The sequence below is a fragment of the Rhinolophus ferrumequinum genome, chromosome 20, assembly GCF_004115265.2.
Source record: "Rhinolophus ferrumequinum isolate MPI-CBG mRhiFer1 chromosome 20, mRhiFer1_v1.p, whole genome shotgun sequence".
Taxonomy (NCBI): domain Eukaryota; kingdom Metazoa; phylum Chordata; class Mammalia; order Chiroptera; family Rhinolophidae; genus Rhinolophus; species Rhinolophus ferrumequinum.
Window position 1 is genome coordinate 56053035 of NC_046303.1, and position 17987 is coordinate 56071021.

General features: G+C 39.6%; 1 pseudogene; it reads right to left on the reverse strand.

Annotated features, from left to right (window-relative positions):
* Positions 1–8805: 8805 nt before the first annotated feature.
* LOC117012247 (double homeobox protein A-like) lies at positions 8806–15062 on the reverse strand (annotated as a pseudogene).
* Between the last annotated feature and the right edge of the window lie 2925 nt (positions 15063–17987).

The window sequence follows — 17987 nt, forward strand, 5'->3', positions numbered from 1 at the left end:
ATGGAATACTATTCTGCCATAAGAAAAAAATGAAATAGTGTCAATTGTGAAAACATGGATGGATCTTGAGATTATTATGCTAAGCAAAATAATTCAGATATAAAAAGCCAAGAACCCTACGACTTCACTTATGTGGGATATAAAACTGAAAGCAGCAAAGAAACAAGACAAACAAATTAAAAAAAACCTCATAGACACAGACAACAGTTTAGTGGTTACTAGAAGGTAAGGCGGGAGGGGTGATGGTAGAAGTGGTTAAAGGGGGTCAAATATGTGGTGATGGAAGAAGAACTGACTCTGGTTGATGAGCACACAATGTGTTATGTAGACGATGTATTATAGAATTGTACATTTGAAACCCATGTAATTTTACTAACCATTGTCACCAAAATAAATTTAATTTAAAAAATAATAAGTCCAGTAGAATTAAAAAAAAAATATGTAGGCCAACATGTCTGATGAAAGTAAATGCAAAAACCCTCAACAAAATATTAGGAAACCAAATTTAGCAATACATTAAAAGATCATATACCATGATCAAGTGGGATTCATTTCTGCTATGCAAGGTTGGTTCAATATCTGCAAATCAATTAATGTGATATACCACATAAACAGAATAAAAATAAAAATCATATGGTCATATCAATAGATGCAGAAAAAGAATTTTTCAAAATGAAGTTCCATTTATGATAAAAACTCAGCAATGTGGGAATGTGGGAACATATCTCACTAGAAGTCATTTATGACAAACCCACAGATAATATCATCTCAATGGGGAAAAGGTAAAAGCATCAGACATTTAATTTAGCTTTTCCTTCCCTTGCCTTTGGAATCAAATTCATAAAATGCTGTTTGAACCCAAGATCCATAGTTTAGTACCTATGCAGTTTGTTGTTTCAGGTCTTATGCTTAGGTCTTTGATCCATTTTGATTTAATTTTGGTACATGGTGACAGATAGCAGTGTAGTTTCATTCTTTTGCATGAGGCTTTCCAATTTTTCCAGCATCATTTATTGAAGAGGCTGTTATTTTTCCATTGCAAGTTATTTGCTTCTTTGTCAAAAATTATCTGTCCATATTTATGTGGGTTTATTTCTGGGTTCTCAAGTCTCTTTCATTGGTCTGTGTGTCTGTTTTTCTGCATACTGTTTTGATTATTGTTGCCCTGTGATACAAGCTGAAGTCAGGGAGTGTGATACCTCCAGCACTGTTCTTTTTTCTTAGGCTTGCTTGGCTATTTGGGGTCTTTTGTGGTTCCATATAAATAAATCTGATGATTTTTTGGTGTATTTCTTTAAAAACTGCCATTAGAATTTTGATGATGATTGCATTAAATCTGTATATTGCTTTGGGTAATATAGCCATTTTAACTATGTTGATTCTTCTAATCCATGAACATGGAATGTCTTTCCATTTCTTTTTGTCTCTTCAATTTCTTTTAGAAATGTCTTATATTTTTCAGTACGTAAGTCTTTCACATCTTTGGTTCACTTTATTCCTATGTATTTTATTCTTTTTGTTGCAATTGCAAAAGGAATTTTTTAAAATTTCTTTTTCTGAGATTTGAAATTGGATATCAACTGCAAAAAGAAAGCAGGAAGAACCACAAATATGTGGAAATCAAACAGCATAATTTTACAGAATGATTGGGTCAAAGGAGAAATAAGAGGAGAGATCAAAAGATACATAGAAACAAATGAAGATGAAATTACATCCTACCAAAATTTTGGGGATGCTGCAAAAGTAGTTTTAAGAGGGAAATTTATATCATTACAGGCTTATCTCAAGAAACAAGAATAATCCCAGATAAATAATCTCACGTTACATCTGAAAGAACTAGAAAAAGAAGAAGAAATGAAACCCAAAGTCAGCAGAAGGAAGGAAATGATAAAAATCAGAGCAGAACTAAATGAAATAGAGAACAAAAAGACAATAGAAAAAATTAATGTGACAAAGAGCTGGTTCTTTGAAAGGATTAATAAAATTGACGAACCCTTTGTTAGATTCACTAAAACAATAAGCGAAAAGACACAAATAAAATCAGAAATGAAAAAGGGGAAGTTATAACGGATGCCACAGAAATACAAAGCATCATCCGAGAATACTATGAAGGACTATATGCCACCTAATTCAATAACCTAGAAGAAATGGACAAGTTTTCAGAAACATATAGCCTTCCTAGGCTGAACCATGAAGAACTGGAACATCTAAACAGACTGATCACCAGTAACAAAATTGAATCAGTCATCCAAAAGCTTCCCAAAAGCAAAGTCCTGGACCAGATGGCTTTACTACTGAATTCTACCAAACCTTCAAGGAGGATCTAATACCAATCCTGCTCAAACTCTTCCAAAAAATTGAAGAAGAGACAGTACTCCCTAACTCATTTTATGAGGCCAACATTACCCTGATACCAAAACCTGGTAAGGACAACACAAAAAAGAGAACTACAGACCAATATCTCTGATGCATACAGATGCAATAATCCTAAATAAAATTCTAGCAAATTGAATGCAACAATGCATTAAAAAGATTATTAATCACGACCAAGTGGGGTTCATCTAAGGGGCACAAAGATGATTCTATATACGCAAATCCATCAGTGTGATAGACCTCACTGGGGCACAAAGATGGTTCTATATATGCAAATCCATCAGTGTGATACACCACATAAACAAAATAAAGGACAAAAATCATATGATTATATCAATTGATGCAGAAAAAGCATTTGACAAGATACAACATCCATTTATGATTAAAACACTTAGTAAAATAGGTATAGAAGGACAATACCTTAACATAATAAAGGCCATATATGACAAACCCTCAGCTAATCTCATAATTAATGGTGAAAAACTGAAGCCCTTTGCTCTACGTTCAGGAACACGACATTGCTCTCCCCTATCACCTCTGCTTTTCAACATAGTATTGGAAGTCCTAGTTAAAGCAATCAGGCAAGAGAAAGAAAGAGACATCCAAACTGGGAATGAAGAAGTTAAATTGTCACTTTTTGCAGATGACGTGATGCTATATATAGAAAACTCTAAAGAATCCATGGAAAAGCTATTAGAAACAATAAACAAATATAGTCAAGTTGCTGGCTACTAAATCAACATACAAACTCCATTGCATTCCTATATACTAACAAAGAGATTCAAATTTCCATGTATAAAACAAATAAATCATGGGGATGTAATGTACAGTGTGAGGAATATAGCCTATAATATTGTGATAGCATATTCCAGTGTCAAATGGTTTCTGTATTTATGGTGATCACTTCTTTAGGTATATAAATTTTTGAAAAATTATGGTATACACCTGAAATTGACATAATGTTGTATGTTTGCTATATATTTTTTTTAATAAAAATATTTTTTAAAAAGACCCCAAATAGCAACAGTAATCCTGAGAAAGAAGGGCAAAGCTGGAGGTGTCACACTACCTGATATGAAACTATACTACAAGGCCATAGTAATCAAAACAGCATGGTATTGACATAAAAACAGACACATAGATCAATGGAACAGAATAGAAAGGCCAGAAATAAACCACACTTACATGGTCAATGAATCTATCTCAAAAGAGGCAAGAATATACAAGGGGGTAAACGTAGCCTAGTCAATAAATGGGGTTGGGAAAACTGGACAGATACATGCAAAAAGGTGAAACTGGACCACCTTCTTATGCCACATACAAAAATAAACTTAAACTGGATTAAAGACTTAAATGGAAGACCTGAAACCATAAAACTCCTAGAAGAGAATGTAGGCAAGAAATTCTCAGACATTCCCTTCAGAAATATTTTTACTGACGTATCTCCTCAGCTAAGGGAAATAAAAGAAAGAATAAACAAATGGGACTATACTGAACTAAAACATTCCCCACACACATAGGAAATGAAACCACCAACAAAATGAAAAGACAACATACTGAGTGGGAGATATTTGCCAATGATAAGAGGTTGAATCCAAAATTTATAAAAAACTCATGTAACTCAACACCAAAAAATAAACACCAAATAATCCAATTAAAAAATGGGCAGAGGACCTGACAGATATTTCTCCAAAGAGGACGTAGACATTGCCAATAGACAAATGGAAAGATGCTCAGCATCACTAATCATCAGAGAAATGCAACTTAAAACCACACTGAGATACCACCTCACTCCTGTCAGAATGTCTATCATCAATAAATCAACACACAACAAGTGCTGGCAAAGATGTGGAGAAAAGGGAACGCTTGTGCACTGTTGGTGGGATTGCAGATTGGTGCTGCCATTGTGGAAAACAGTATGGAGTTTCCACCAAAATTACAAATAAAACTACCTTATGACCCAGCAATTCCACTCCTTTTTATTTACCCAAAGAAATCCAAAAAGCTACTTAAAAATATATATATGAGCCCCTATGTTTACTGCAGTGCTATTCACAATAGCCAGGATATGAAAACAACCAAAATGCCCATTAATAGACATTTGGATAAAGACATGTGGTATATTTATACCATGAAGTATAAATGGTGTAATCAGTCTGCCATAAAAAAGAATGAAATCTTACCATTTACTACAATATGGATGAATTTAGAGGGTATTATGCTAAGTAATATAAGTCAGAGAAAGACCATATGACCTCACTTATATATGGAATCTAAAGAACAGAATAAATGAACAAACAAAACAGAATAGACTCATAGATACAGAGAATAAACTGATGATTTTTAGATGGGAGAATGGTTGGGGCAGGAAGTGAGAAAGGTGAAGGAATTCGAAAGTACAAATTGGTAGTGACAAAATAATCATGGGGATGTGAAATACAGTATGGGGAATATAGTCAGTAATGTAAAAACTATGTATGGTGCCAAATTGGTACTAGACTTATCAGGGGATCACTTCATAATTTGTATAAGTGCCTAACCAATGCACTGTATTCTTGAAACTAATATAATATTGAATGTCAACTAAAATGTATATATATACATATATATATGTGTATATATATACACACACACATATATATATATATGTATATATATATATATACACACACATATATATATGTGTATATATATATATATTCACAAGATGTAAATTATAGCATGGTGAGTATAGTCAATGGTATTGTAATAGGTGTATGTATGATATCAGATGGGTAGTAGACTTATTGGGTGTGTAAGGGGTGTATAAATGTCTAATTATTATGTTTTGTATACATGAAACAAACAAACAAATAAAGCAGATCTAGACACTAGAAGGAAGACTATTTAGGTTCACCTTTAAGAACTTGTGAAAAATGCGGGTGTATAGGAAAATACTGTGTATTCTCTAGTACATAAGACAGATATACTCCCTGCCCTTGTGTAGTTCAGTTTGGGGGAAAAAGATAATAAATATATTAAAAAAACTAATAGATTATGTTTTCCAGGTATAGAAAGTGGAACAAATGAAGGCACATGGCATAAGAGTAGAGAATAATGGGGGGTGGTGAACATGCTTAGAAAAGATAGTCAGGAATAGCGTCTCTAGAAGGTTCCCATTTATCTAGACCTGCAGGCTGTAGGGAGGGGAGAGCGCATGTGTGAAAGCCTAGGGCAGGGAAAGAGCTTTATCAGCTTCTAAACTATCTGGAGCAGACTGGTTAAGAAGAGAGTGTCAGGAGTGGATGTTGGAGAGATATGTTTTCAAGCAGCAACTGATCAAGTACTTGTTGGAAATGATGTAGTATATATGTATGCATAGAACATAGAACTAACTTTTATGAACCTTGGTAATTTGGGAATTTTAATTTTGACATTTAAGGGGGCTTACCTAACGGCAAGCTGCCGCATTTGTGCCTACATGGCATCAGAACTAGGAAACTCACGCCACGTATTTGCTTGGAAGACAGGGAGTGCAGACACACATGCTGCTCCTGAGCCCCGGTCTGAGTTATCTAGTTCTCAAATCCTGCCTAGCTCAGCAGCCCCAGCTTGTCTCCTGGCTCTTCCTCCTGCCCTCTAATCCATTCTCCACACAATGCACTGCAAGTGGTCTTTCTAAGACCAGATCTATTAGATCCCTTTAATGAAAACTCCCCATTACCTACAGAATAAAGGAGAGCTCCTGAGCACATTCTTGTTATTTGTACCCTGCTTTTTCTTTGCTTCATCTCTTGCTGGTTTGTACTCTAATAATATAAGCTACTCATAATTTTCTAAACTCCATTTCATCCAGCTCTGTTTCCTTCAACATTGTTTTGCAGACCCCCCACCTGCAGGCTGAACTTTGCTCCATTCAAAAGATGTCTTCTTCAACTGTGAGATGATGCGAAGGAACTTCCCTTACTTTCTTGGCCACTCTTCTCCTAGATTTGGATTCTGTTCCTAATAGCTCTATGAACCATAATTGCAAGCCCGCTGTGTTTCCTCACAGGCTCACTCAGATTAGGCAATGGTCTGGGGGATGGTAGTCAAATATCTGTGCATGTCATGTAGTCTCTTGCTCTTCCTTCTGCCTGAAACACCTTTCCTTCATTTCTTCACCTGATTATATTGTTTTGACCATTTAACAATCCATCTAAAATACTACCGTACTGGGGAAGCCATCCATAAACAATTAGTTTGATCTAAATATCCCTTCTTTCTGCTCAACAGCTTATAGACACCAAATACATTCAAATTATTTGTTAGTGTGTGTGTTCCCCGTTGTAGTTTATGCTCCTTAAAGTTACCACTTTGTCCCTTCAATTCTGTATATGATCCATGTCATCACTATCTGCCTAACATTCAGTAGACACTACCAAATGCTTGTGAGACTTTTGAAAAGTACAAGGAAAATAACAAAACAGAGAGCTAGTTGTAGAAAATTACCCTTGACTCTTCAGCTCCAGCCAGTGGCATGTCCTGAAGACCTTCACTTTGTCAGCATAGCCCATCTGATCCCTGAATCACTCGTAGCCTGGATGCATAGTAGGGCCCAACACTATTTAGATTGGGGGCCTGGGTTTAGTCTTGTAGGACAAGACTCATTCTCAATTCACCTAGCCTTTTTTTTGCCTCTCTTTGAAGGCATTTTCTACCCTTATATATTTTCATCTCTATGACTTTATAGCTCCTGATAGCTAAAATATAAACTCCATGATTGTTGTACCTAACATATAAGAGGAATTTAATACATTACTGGTAAAAAAAGCGAATTACGTCTTGTGCCACAACCACATGACCCATTCTTTGTCCCTTATGAGTTATATGTTTTGATCAAATTCAATGTAAATCCAAATCTGTGATTATCTAACACATAATGAATGAATGTCAGTATATGCTGACTGCTACTGAGGATACCAATAGAGACCCTAAGTCTAAGAGGTCATAAACAAATGGAAGCTTAAATATTCCTCAGGGGATTTCTCAAGAGTATCAGAACTAGATCATTTTAACATTGGACGTGTGACTATACTGGGAAACACCATTCATAAATAATTTGATAGTCTGTATGTCTTCTTTTTTTTTTCAGGTGGGAAAGGAAGAATTTAAAATATCTCTATTTTTATTTTTTATTTATTTTTATTTATTTATTTATTTTTTAAATTTATTGGGGTGACAATTGTTAGTAAAAGTACATAGATTTCAGGTGTACAATTCTGTATCACATCATCTATAAATTACATTGTGTGTTCACCACCCAGAGTCAGTTCTCCTTCCATCACCATATATTTGCTCCCCCTTACCCTTATCTCCCACCCCCCACCCCCCTTACCCTCTGGTAACCACTAAACTATTGTATGTATCTATGAGCTTTATTGTTTGTTTGTTTTTCGTTTTTGTTTTTTTAACTTAGACGTTTATCATTTCTATCCCTCACACTGTGGACCCCCCGCCCCCCATCCACTATCTCTCTGACATCGCACCGAGCCATCCCATTTCCACTATCTCCACTCCCAATGCTGTACTCTGCCTATTGTAAATGTATACATACCTATATATACATATATATATATATATGTATATATATATATATATATATATAATATTATAGTTGGCATTCATTATTGTTCAGCTTCAGGTGTACAGTGCAGTGTCTTTTTTTTTTAGGTGCAGATTTAGACTGCATGTCCCACAGTATGTTCTTCTCACTATTTTTCTGTTTTCTCCATTTATTATTGTCAGTGTCCCATGGTTGCATCTTAATATGTCTGACCTGTCCCTCTTGTCCCATTTGTACACCCCAGATGGATTTCAAAAGACAAATGCCAATGAAAAAGTTTGGTTGGCTGAAATAACCTTAGCCAAGACAAAAAGCAATTGCTTCACCATTTAATTGGTGAAGGCTCCAGAATTCTAGGATACATAACTCAGTAAAACAGGGTAAAAGTTTCTCAATATCTTTCTGCTTGATCCAGCTTGTCTACCTCAGTCACCTCTAAGCTTTAGTTGGCAGAAATTCTTCCGGCATTTAGCAAATCATTAGTCTGTATTCCTGATTTCTGTACTGTGGAAGCTTTTATCTCTTGCTCAGTTTCCATAATTATTTTAATGAGAATTTGGAAAGGAAAATAACATGACTCTAAATAGCTGCCATCTTATCTGGGAAGTTCATATTCATAGGAATTTTTTAGATGAATAGGTTTATTTTCACTTTCTTTGACATCTGCTGAACTGTGGAGACAGGCTCCATTGGTAGGTCTGTGTGGGGCATTGTATCTGTCTGCCTCCTGAGGTTCTGTTTACCATCTCCAGAAGGCTCAGTTTCTCAAGAAGCTGAAGTTATGTTTAAAAGGGTACGTTCCCAGGATGAGAGAGATTTACAGGCTGATGACATAAAATACACTGAATTTACCTCTTGGTCCACCCTGTTCTGGCTGCAGAGAAATAAGACAGTTGCTGGTGAGATTGGTGCGATTTGGTATAGTTTCTGTACCTTGAACTCCCTTGTCTCAGAGATTTTGTTCCTGCTCTTGTTCCTATTCTAAGAGCTCATCAAGTTCTCTTTTTCTCTGGACAAGGAATCTAGATCTTTGATTTTGAAACCTTTGTTGGACTCTTGACTGTGCAACCCCAATTTCCTTAGCAAGTTGCTCTCTGAATCAATCCCAGGATAAAGGTTGTTCATAAATGCTGTGATGAGGGTGTGTAATTGGGAGGAAGTATAGCTGGTATGACACCATCTGTCTTCTCTACTACGAATCTTCTCTTTGGGGTGATCTTGGTCTTGGCTTATTTCTACGTCCTCCTCAGGTTCTGATCTTTTCTGAACTCGGTGCCTCACTCTTCAATTCTGAAACCAAATCTGGATTCTAGACTCTTCAGTGTTGATTTCTAAAGGGAACTTTTGTTTGGTAATATAACTAGGGTAAGATTCTTGGTTGAATGTTTTGATGAGGATTTTCGTGTGGTCTTCTGTGAATTTGGCATGGCTTTGTCATTGTTGTGGCCATGTTTGGAGAGCTGTCTTGGGCCATGTTGGAAGAGAGTCCTGAAGTCTTAGCCTTTGATCAGACCCATGGGGATTTTAATGGGAACTGGGAGAAGGAATATTAACATAACAACATCTTAAAAGGAATCCCCCCCCCCTTGCCTTTCTTTAAAGTGGAGACAACTTATTTACATAGTAAAATAAAAAAAATAATGGGAAAAATTAGTACATTGATTGTATGATACTGCCCACTGACCATCAATGTAGGGAATGGTCAGTGCTGGAGAAAGCAGTCATTTCCCACTCAGCATACCTCAACAGAATAGAATTAACCAAAGCAGCATCTTCTCTAACAAAGCAGAGTGGTGTTGGAAGGGGTCTTTGTCTAAGAAGGAGCGCCAAATGTTAAGTGAGGTGGTAAGGCAGAGCTCAGGACACAGCACTGGCCTCTGGCTGTTTATTTTCAAATCCTGGCTCTACTGGCAGATTAATTATAGGTGCTTAGGTGAAGTAACATGTCTACACTTATGGTTCCTTATTGTAAAGATAGAACCTCACTCAATGGGTAGCTGTAAAAAAAAATGGCATTATACATGCAAAAAGCTTAGAGTAGTACTGGGTCTATGGTGAGGGATCATTAATATTAGCTATTGTTATTATCCTCACCCACATTTCTTTAACAGGGATCAGATAGACTGGGCAGAGCTGGCTACTAGACATACCCCTGAGCCACTTGTGCAGAAGAGATAGGGCTGTTAGTTCCAGAAAATCCTAGTGCTGGTGGTGGTGGGGGGTGACCTGGATTGGGAAGGGGGAAGGTTGACTGTTGAGATGTAGGGAGAGCAAGCCCCAAGCTAGAAGTCTAAGTACTCCCTGATGACAGAAATGTGGCCTTATTTTTCTTTAAATTGCTGTATTTTCTGTAGCTAGCCTAGAGACCTGTATATAACAGACATTTAATAAATACATGCCAAAGGAATAAATTTGTTTACTGAATGCAGTAGGATCAGCATAAGCTTGAACCAATTAGAATAAACCAGAGGTAGCATGGAAGTGGATACAAAGCCTAAGTAGATAGTCATAATATTAGTGTTCAAGATAATAGTTTAGGTTATTTATTCACCAACTTAAATGGTCCAGGTGAGGGAATATATATATATATATATATATATATATATATATATATATATAACTTCACTTTCAATTTTTACCAGGAATTCCATTTTCAAAATGAAGAAACTGATGATTAGAAGATGTAAGTAAAGTCCCACCCCCCTTGACCACAGCTTTGATTTCTGAGATTTCAGTTACCTGTAGTCTAAAAACATTATAAAAATTTTCAACTATCAAGGTTCCCTAACCATCAACATTGTCTGCTCTTGACATCCAACCATCAACATTGTCAAAGGCTCAATGATCCTCCTTCTGGTGTGCTATCGGGTCAATGTGGCCTGATGTGATGTCAAAATGCCTAAGTCATTCACGCCACTTCATCTCATATAGGTATTGTCTCATCTCACATTATCACAAGAAAAGTGAGTACAGTAGAGTAAGATATTTTGAGAGAGAGAGAGAGAGAGACATTCACTTATTTTTTATTATAGTATATTGCTATAATTGTTCCATTTTATTATTAGTTATTGTTGTTAATCTTTTACACTGTGCCTAATTTATAAATTAAACTTCATCATAGGTATGTATAGGTAGGAAAAAGCAGTATAAATATGACTGGGTTCTATCTGAGGTTTTAGGTATCCACTGGGGTTCTTGGAACCTATGCCCCTCAGATAGGGGGGACTACTATAACTTCTTCAGTCTTTATCTGTTAGCTTGTGTCCAAGCCATGACATGAACTGGCTGGCCCACACTCCTTCCCCTGACCACACCACTGCTCAAAGTCCTCAACAAGGGCAGAGTGTCCTGGGTCTGGGAAAGTGGATGAACAGAGGCCACTGACTTTGTAAAGCAAATGCTCACCTCAGAATATGGGCTTGAGAAAGAGGGAGAAGAAGAAAACTGGGGATTACACCTGAAGATTCATCCCAGAGGCATAAGAAAGAACAAATGGTGGTTTGAGATTCTGTTGAATCAACATGGGATCTCTCGCTGGGCCAAGCCGCACACTGTTTTGTTTATATCTCAGCTCTTATTAAAAATTAAAATAATAAAATATTCAAATTGTCTTCTTGCCTTTTTATTAGCCTGCTGCAACATCCAAAGGGGCATTTACCATGACAGTCACCAGGAAAAACATGAATTTGAATAGTACAGGGTCATCACAAGAAAGGAGATGAGAGATGACCTGAATGAGACTATTATATAATTTTTATTTGTTCCAAATGAAAAGTCATATATATTTTTAAAAAAAACCACATGTGAATGTTGTAATGGAACATGCATTTTACACCCTAAAGTAATAACCTCTCATGTCCACCTCCCAAATGAACATGATTGTGAGTCTGACCTTTTTGGTTGATGACTCAAGAAAGAAAGGCCAAAAACTCAGCTGCTACCTGTCTCTGGGAAGTGATGCATATTTGTATTTTAAAGGAGTCTTATAAGACTGGGAACATGTTGGAAGTGTTCCAAGAGGGTATAAGTGAACAGAAAAGGACTGTCCTGTAGGTCCCTCACCTTTCCCGGAACCGGGCCTGCAATGCCAATGAATCCCTGATGAACCAGGGGTGAAAAATCTATGGGGCTACCTTGGCCAGTGGAGTCACCTGTGACCTTGGGCCACCAGAATCCCCACAAAGCTCCACATAAGGAGGAATTTCCCACTGGTCAGAGTCTTTGGAGGGAGATTACAATGTCGCTGTAAGACTATGTTTGCTCCACAGCCCTCATGACATACCTGTGTGCCCTACACAGCTCTGGAAGAAATGCTATCAGCTCACTAGGGCTCAGGATCAGTTCCCTTTAGGAGACAATGTAGGGCAGAGCTGGCAACACCTAGGCCAGAGCATGAGGAGGTGCCTGGGTCTTCGTCTGTCAGTTGATATGTAGGAGTGGTGTCTTCCAATGGTTTGGGGCTAGAAATGGCTAGGCTCTCACCTCCTGACCCACTGGGTGGTGGCTGGGAGGGAGAAAAGATGGTTGAGGGAATGGTAGACCTTAACACACTTGCCCAGATCTACACATTTCACAGAACACATGGGGACTGGAGCAAACTGAAAATAATGTTTCACAAAGCTGGGGTCTAAAGCCAAGAATTTTTATTTGGGGTGATAGAGGATGCTGAAATGCATGGCACATAAACTCTAGGCATCTGGAGTCTCATGATCTAGGCAACCAGTCTCTAGGAGGTCACAACATGAAAAAGGCCAGAGTGGGGCTCTCCTTCAAGGTGACCACAGGAGCAGACGAGGGCAGGACAAGCCAGCATGGGAAGGAGGGAGCAAGGAGGGGTGGGTTGCAGTCAGCATGCGTTAAAGTGGTTGAGTGTGCTCCAAGAGTCAACACTATAATTACCCAGGTTACATGTCAGAAATGCAGATTGCTGGGTCCTACCCTAGGCCTATGAAGCAGAATCTTTGGTGTGTCAACTAAAGGTCATTGGCACCAATTCAATGGCAATAAAAATCCTCAATTTGGGGTGTGGTGAAGAAGGAAACTTCACTCAGTGCAAACCACACAACTTGATACAGCATGGCTGTGGGGACAGCATGGCAATGAAACAGCTCAGTAGTGTTACAGCTCAATTATGAAGCAGCAGAGCTGTGAGGTGGCTATGAGGCAGACCTGGGGGGAGGCTGCTCTAGGACTAGACAATTCTGCTCCACTCTGGTCAGCTCTATCTGCTCCACCAGCTCTGGTCTGCTCCACTCTCCTCTGCTCTGCTGCAGCAAGAGGTCTTCAGTGTTTCAGCTCCAGGCAGAGAAACACTGTCTTCATTCTTCCATGGAGAGAAAGTGCATTCTCTGAGCCAGAGGGGAGATGACTTATATAAAGAGAAGTCCCCACCCCTGGTCCCTGATTGGCCCGTTCTCATGCAAATGAGGACTCCAAATCCTCCCAGTTTGACTGGTCCTGATTGGTCAGAATGAAGCCACTCTGATAGTGTGGATGCTGATGGGGATATAACTTCACAGCTCCCATTGGATGAGGAAATCCTCAGTCTTGTTGGTTAAAATACAAGTCCTGGAACTCCTTTATGAGTGTTGGCTCAGATGGCAGAAACACAGCGCGGGCAGGCGGATCAATGCAGGCTTCTCCCTCAAACATGGCTTGCGTGAAAGGCTTCTGTGTGTAAAGGGCTGCTAGGCTCTGTTTTCTTGGGTATCGTTGTTTGTTTTTTTGTTTTAACTTGAGGCCAGTTAGCCATCAGGAGCACTTTTTGGTAGGTATTTTTTGTCTCAGGGTCCACAGGAAGTTAGCCTGATTTGGAGGACAAGAGCCAGAGAAAGAAGCAAAGACTGAACTGTACCTACCTTAGCAATGGTTTCCTTTACTTTCTCAGCCTTTGCCCAACCCACTGCTTTTAAGACTTTCTCCAGGGCCTGGAGTACATGGGACTAAATGACTTCAAGACTCAGAATACACTTAGTTTAGTAGAAGGCTCATTACCTCAGGGCTAATCCCCAGCACCCCACCCTCTGTACTCAGGAGTCCATCCCCATAAGGGCCAAGAGCTCCAGCTCCCCAAAGTCACAAGCTAGGAGCTTGTAGCTCAAACTTGGACCTGTGCCAATCCCCCGACCTCCTGCCTAGCCTGGTCTTTCCCAGTTCCCTGGGGCTAAAGCTGCTGTGAGGCACACCTGCAGGCTACCTTTGGTGCAGTTAAGAAAATGATTACAGGCCCTAGACAATTTCAGTTCTCAGCAGTCCTGACTGGTCAAAAAATTGTCTGCAACTGAAACCTACCTTTTGGTGTGGCTCAGAATTGAGTTCTTCTCTGATAAGCCATGGGTCTCCTGACTGTGGCACCTGCAGTGTCAGGCATATTATAAACAATCAATCAAAAGTCATTTAATGAACAAAACTTGTGATGCTTTAAGTCACAAACCACCTCTCCCCACCCCAGTGCCTGGGATGGGAATTTGCCCCGCCTCATGTGACCTGCCCAGTCGCCTGTTTGCTCTAGACAACCATTTGTTAAACCCTGAGAAACTATTTCTATTCTTCTGGTTCTTGCTGCACGTGTGCCCAGCCCCCAGTTAGAAGCAGAATAGTGCAAAGCAGTATCGGCAAAGGGCCAGAGCGTAAGTACCTTAGGCATTTACAGTCTCTGTTGCAAAGGCTCAGCTCTGCTGCTGCAGTGAGAAGGCAGTGTCGACGATAGGTAAGCAAATGAGTTCAACTGTATTCCAGTAAACACTCATGACAAAAACAGGCAGTAATCTGGACCTGGCCCACAGATGGAATTTGCCAACTCCTGGCATAGAGGTTAAGACGGAAGGCTCCAAAGACAGATGTTTGGGTTCATATTTGAGCTACAACCGTTTTCTATCTGTGCAACTTTAGGCAAATCACTCGACTTCTCTAAGATACGTGACTAGTATTGACATCATGCCCTTCTTAAAAGGCTTCAGTGAGATTCATGCACATAAATTACTTAAGAGGGTTTCCAAGCACATAGTAAACAATCAAATGCTGATCATTCTTACTATGACTCCTTCAGACTGACAATTCCGCCAGCACTTCCAACAACTGGCGGCTGCCTTATGCTGCCGTCCATGCGGACCTGGGTGCTTGACATGTCCAGGCCATGCCTGAGTTCCCTCTACCCTCTGAACATCATTTTATTGACTGCTCAGCTGTGCCATGTGGAGCCAGCCTCTGTGACTGGGCTGCAGGCCGTGGGCCCCTCTCACACACTACTGAACAGGGCTCTTCCCAGCTGGCACATCCTCTACCTGTCCAAGGCTGCCCCTTGGTCCCAGCATGCCTCAAGCAGTGGCCCCTGCCCTTTTGACAGCCTGGATGATGAATAGGACTGGATGGACCATGGCATTGTCTTCCCATATCAGTGCTGGACTCTAGTATTCTGAGAACCAGCCATTCTGTGAGACAACAACAAATGCTTGCAAAAGGGAAAAATGTCCTCTGGCCAATTAAGTTTTGGGAACAGAGGGATAAAGACCGTTCACAATGTTTTTTTCCTACAGAACTTCTCACGTTCTTTAATACGCGAATATGTATTGTTCATCTTCAAGAGAGGAATTTAATCACACTGCAGCATTCCCAAAATTTATTTTAATGTGGGAGAATTTTAATATGGTCCACCACATAAAATCAGGATTCTGAAGACAAATTTTGGGAAATGCATTGTGGACAAGGGCCACGTAGTCTGCTTTCTTTCTTTCTTTCTTTCTTTTTTTTTTTTAATTTATTGGGGTGACAATTATTAGTAAAATTACATAGATTTCAGGTGTACAATTCTGTATTACATCATCTATAAATCCCATTGTGTGTTTACCACCCGGAGTCAGTTCTCCTTCCATCACCATATATTTGATTCCCCTCACCCTCATCTCCCACCCCCCACCCCCCTTACCCTCTGGTAACCACTAAACTATTGTCTTTGTCTATGAGTTCTTGTTTCTCATTTGTTTGTCTTGTTCTTTTGTAGTCTGTTTTCTGAGTTGTTTGATGGCTAAGGTTAATAGACTGTGCATGGTGGAGAAATCTTTGAAATTCTTCCTGTTTGCTATAGTGTCTTCATTTCTCATCACAGCTTACTCAACACAGTTGTACTGTGGGGCTGCTTGCCTGCCTTCGGGAAGTGGGTTTTCCAGGCATGAGGGCTTGCTCCCTCTGTTAGCCAGACCAGCTAGTTCTATAAAGAATTTCCTTAGTTCCTGAAATCTAATGCCCTTCCTTCCTGAAGACATCCTAGACACCCCAGTCAATCTGCACCTTTCCAAATGTTCTCTTCTTTGACTCTTAAAAGAAGTTCAAAGTAGCCCACAATTCATGTCAAATGGACTGGCCTGCAGTTTCCTGTGGGTCCCTGTAGGCTCTTTTATAAAGCCATGGTTTTATCGGTCTTAGTCAGCACATCTCCTCAGGGACCTTTGCTGAACTCTGTGAACTTGTTTAAATATCTGGGCCTTCTCCTGTTTCCCTCAGCCCCCTCTGTATGCGGAGCCTGGTAGCACTGGCCTATGATGCACTGTGGAAATGCTAAGGCTTTCTAGCAATTTCCAGCATTGCCGTTGGCATTCTTCACCCCCATCTGTCCACAGCCTCAGCTCTGTTGTCCAGGCAGTCTCTCCCTTTGTCTGGGGCAGCAGACCTAAGATGCTTATCACAGAGGCCATCCGCTCCTGCTGCTTGGCTGATATTGACAAGATACTTTTCTTTTTTTCTTCTTTATTGTGAATCAGTGGTAAAAGAGTTTACAATCAAACAATGCCTGGGAAGTACTTTGAAGTCTCCTGATGAAAGGTGCCACGGGGGTACTACATATTATTATTATTGCAAAGAAAGGAAGTAAGAACTGTTGCTTCACCTAATTCCCCTGAGTGGGCCTGGGCACTGTAATTACCTGGGTTATAGGGCAATTGCTCGGAAAACTGCATCTGCAGGCACAGGCTGCCAGCTGGCCACACGGGGTTTCACAATGTTCTCCTCAGGTGCTCATTCAGGAAGAGCTGCTGTGAGGATGATGAACGTGAGAGGGTCAGGCCAGGTTTGTAATATGTGGAGATTGACTTTAATAGAAGAATCTACAAAACCATGAGGCAAGTTTGTGCCAGCTCCTCTCTGTGGTCCCAGCACCATGCGGAGGATCTTTCCATGCTGGTCACGGCTCTGGAAAAATTACCTGGAAGGGCATAGGAAGTCCTCACTCACTCACAATGGCCTCTCACTTACCTTTCTCCCCTTGTCGTAGCAAAATCGCTTCAGACTCCTCCTAGAGGGCCAATGAAGTCCATGGTTTCCAGACTGCTCCTCACAGGCGTCAGGTTCTTAAGGGGTCATGTGTGGCCACACCACTTTCCAGGAGGAGTCTTGGATTTGTTCAGATACACTCTACTATTATCCTTGTACAGTTCCCCATGAGATTTTATTTGGGGGAGAAGAACTTTCATCTGTCTGAAAATGATCCAGTTAAAATATTACAAAGACTTTTTACTCCTAATGTCCTTTGATTCCCATTCAGAACCTCACGCCAATGCTGGGCTTTCCACACCCATGTTTCCTCACATCTACCCAATTGCCAGTGAAAATTATTAGGATGTATCTATGAAAATGAAATAAAGGTATGTTGTTGTTTTTTTTCCTTTCTAAATCTGGTTCTTTGGTAGAAATAGAACTCCATTTTTTTATTTAAAATTTATTTGGGGTGACAATTGTTAGTAAAATTACATAGATTTCAGGTGTACAATTCTGTATCACATCATCTATAAATCCCATTGTGTGTTCACCACCCAGAGTCGGTTCTCCTTCCATCACCATATATTTTATCCCCCTTACCCTCATCTACCAGCCTCCTCCCCCCTTACCCTCTGGTAACCACTGAACTATTGTCTGTGTCTATGAGTTTTTGTTTCTCATTTGTTTGTCTTGTTCTTTTGTTGTTTTTGGTTTATATACCACATATCAGTGAAATCATATGGTTCTCTGCTTTTTCTGTCTGACTTATTTCGCTTAGCAT